This window comes from Tarenaya hassleriana, unplaced genomic scaffold, assembly GCF_000463585.1.
Source record: "Tarenaya hassleriana unplaced genomic scaffold, ASM46358v1 Cleome172, whole genome shotgun sequence".
Classification (NCBI taxonomy): domain Eukaryota; kingdom Viridiplantae; phylum Streptophyta; class Magnoliopsida; order Brassicales; family Cleomaceae; genus Tarenaya; species Tarenaya hassleriana.
Window position 1 is genome coordinate 63,547 of NW_010965141.1, and position 4,142 is coordinate 67,688.

Sequence of the window (4,142 nt, forward strand, 5' to 3'; positions counted from 1 at the left end):
AAATTAAATCCGAAACCTAGACCGAACGGACTGCTTAGTAGTCCGTTCGGTCTGGACACTTGGTCCGTTCGAACCAGCCTCATAACTAGGTCCATTCGGACCGACGGGTCTGTCCGTTCGGTCCAATACTTGGTCCGTTCGGACTGGACTCTCTAGTCCGTTCGGTCCAACAATTTGGTCCGTTCGGACTAGATGCTCCGGTCCGTTCGGTCCACTCCTAGACCGAACGGTCCGGACCTCTTGTCCAGATTTCTCGACGTTTTCTCGTGTATTTGTCCTTCCCTGCGTGTGTGACCCTGTAGGCTCATTCGATATAGCAGTATAACCCGAAATCTCTATTCCGGATATACAAGTCATAGGCGGTCTCTAGCAAGACACTATGACTACCTATCTCGAATAGAGTTTGTTCGTGATCTTTACGAACGTCGTCTATTTCAGGCGGTCTCTAGCAAGACACTATGACTACCTATCTCGAATAGAGTTTGTTCGTGATCTTACGAATGCCAGTGATGATTTTGGTTGATGATCCTTTTGTATCACGATATCATATGTCGAATATAAGGCATGGACAAGCCATCTTATCTGATTCGACTGCTTTCTCGTTCACTGAGTTTGACTGTCTGAAATAGACGACGTTCGTCTATAGTGCGGCCACACATTTCTACAGTCTCGCTCACATGAGGGGCCCAGCGATATCTCTCTCTTTTACGAGAGGTACAAATCTCGTCTTGACTATCTACAATCCAGCACATGATTCGTTTCGTACCTGATACACGCCTTTATAGTCCTCCTGTTACGCAGAACGTTTGACGTAATCAAAGCACGCAACTCCTCATGTTGGATTCCGTAGATATCTCAGGTCTTAGGATTCAATCATGGAACCGCCATATGAGATTCCAGTCATGACGCTAGTCCATGTGACAATCTCATGCGGGTCAATCCAGTATTTCGTTCTCCAACGAATATCTATGACTGTGATCGTATCCAATACCTATGATAATCTATATGATCATCAATCACACATCATACTAGTCTTATTATGTCATCATTCCCATAAGACACAAGACTATGGAGTTTAGTATCATTCATAGTGATACATGGATTTCATAATACATCTAGTATACAAAAACATGTAATGAATCAAATACTCTCATAAAACCGTAGACAGTATCAATACATCAAATGTATCTGAATAAAGCTCATAAACAGTACATCATAGAGCACTAAACCAACACATATCCCCTTCACAAGCACATATACGTCGAGCCTCCAACATCTTGAAGCGACCACACTTCATGCTCGCATAGGTGAATTCTTTCAAATCGTGGTCTGCAACAAATCACTTTGTCAAAGAATTCATTAAGTATAAAACAACCTCTTTACGTTGCATACCAAGATGCTTACCTCGAGATGATTCACTTCTAAGCATCTACAACCACATATTAGAGGATTTAACTCATTGAACTTAAGATCTAACGTTTTATTAGACGTCGAGTTGAGATTCCTCTAAATGTGATTTAATCAATAGGCTCAAGGCCCATCCCTATAGTCATTTTATGCAACATGTCCCTCGACAAACTTTTAGTTAAAGCATCAGCCAAGTTTTGTTTTGTCCGCACAAAATCCACCACTATGGCCCCGTCTTTTATAAGACCGTTCACATAGATATGTCGTAAACCAATATGTCTAGACTTCCCGTTATACACATGGCTATATGCCTTAGCCAAAGTCGCTGCACTATCACAATGTATTGTGATAGGCGATACCAGTTTAGGCCATAATGATATTTCAAATACCAAATTCCTTAGCCATTCTGCTTCTTTTCCCGGAGATGCTAAAGCAATAAACTCTGACGCCATTGTCGAGTCGGAAATGCAAGTTTGTTTCTTGGAAGCCCAAGAAATTGCAGCTCCACCTAATAGATAAAGCCAACCACTCATCGAGGCATGATCCTCCTCACTTGAGTTCCAACTTGCATCCGTATATCCTTCTAACACCGAAGGTTGACCCGTGTAGCGAAGACCGTGATTTATGGTATGCTTCAAGTATCGAAATACTCTCCGTACAACATGCCAATGATGTACGCTCGGGTTAGTAGTGTACCTACTCAACTTACTAACCGCGTATGCTATGTCGGGTCTAGTACTAGTCATAGCATACATTAAACATCCAATGACACTAGCATATTCAAGTTGAGACACTGATTCCCCTTTGTTTGCTACCAATTTAGCATTACAATCCATCGGTGTAGAAACCGAAGTACTATCGTAGAGATCAAAACGTTTTAACACTTTCTCAATGTAGTGTGATTGAAATAGTGAAATCGTACCATGATCTCTCATTATCCTAATTCCAAGGATAACATCCACTTCTCCTGGATCTTTCATCGAAAACTTCGATGACAAAAAATCTTTTGTTTTCTTGACTTGCTCTAATTTCGTACCGAATATGAGCATGTCATCCACGTATAAGCAAATAATAACCCTGATAACTCCTAATTCTCTCTATATTTCCTGGACGTTTTTTATAGGATTTATATGAGGATCATGTTCATTTGTAGGCATTATAGGCGTGTTAGGCCACGAAACTCGGTTTGGTTGTGTTTTCATAGGATTACAGGTCTCGGATGCGATTTGGAGCAAGACGGGAGCAATCTGGAGCTAAAAGGATGAAAGAGTCAAGAACTTCCCGCCTTGACTCGGCCCGAGTCAGACACCCCGAGTCAGAAGGCCCGAGTCAGACACCTCGAGTCAGATACCCCGAGTCAGACACCTCGAGTCAGAAGAATGGGCTGGGCCGAATTCTTAATAATCTCGTTTTGACTCGGCAGAGTACTGACTCGGTCCGAGTCAAAACCCAGAAAAAGCCCAGATTCGTATTTTCAGAGTTGGAACGGGATTAGGACTTCGGGAGCACCGCCTAGGGTTTATAAAAAGACTCTACAGACGTCCTAGAGGGGGAGACAGACTTCTCTCCAAAGTCTGTATAAAGTCTGTCTCCCCCTCTAGGACGTCTGTAGAGTCTTTTTATAAACCCTAGGCGGTGCTCCCGAAGTCCTAATCCCGTTCCAACTCTGAAAATACGAATCTGGGCTTTTTCTGGGTTTTGACTCGGACCGAGTCAGTACTCTGCCGAGTCAAAACGAGATTATTAAGAATTCGGCCCAGCCCATTCTTCTGACTCGAGGTGTCTGACTCGGGGTATCTGACTCGAGGTGTCTGCCTCGGGCCTTCTGACTCGGGGTGTCTGACTCGGGCCGAGTCAAGGCGGGAAGTTCTTGACTCTTTCATCCTTTTAGCTCCAGATTGCTCCCGTCTTGCTCCAAATCGCATCCGAGACCTGTAATCCTATGAAAACACAACCAAACCGAGACGCTATGTCCTACAGAAAAAGACAAAACAGAACGAAAACACATCTACATGCAGATTCTATCAATGATCTACTACCAGCTAGTCCATCATCAATCAGTGTCAATCTATCTATGATCTACTACCAGCTAGTCCATCATCAAACAATGACAACATAGATGCTAAAACGAGCTATATTCCCATGCAGAAAAATAACCCTATAATAATTTTCTATATGGGATTGTTACACCCATCCTTATACTATTTAGGTAGACATATAATGTCGATCACATCCAATGTGACTCTTAGATCCTCTTATGAGATTATGATATCAAATATCATTGCATACTCGTCTCATCTATACCATTAAATCTAAAGTCAAACCTGACGACTTAATCTAAGGTAAACCATATTCAAGCTGTGGGAACCACGATTTCCCACCTGCCTCACAAAGATAATCCGGCACGCTCAGCTTTGGCATGACCCGTGTTACGGACGATCGATGCCTTGACAGGCGCTCTAGTAATGGGAGGTACACACTTAGCATTACATAAACAAGGGATTTTCGAAACCGCATCTAAATCAAGCATCTACTTTTAAGCTATGAGAACCACCATTTCTCCATCTTGCCTCACCAAGATAATACGGCACACCCAGCTTTGGCATGACCCATGACACGTACGATCGAGGCCTTGACAAGTGCTTTACTCATAGAGCTCCTAGATCTAACCGGTTTCTGTGCAACGATTGTTCATAATCCGAATAGACCATCCATTCGATTATGTAATCCCAATC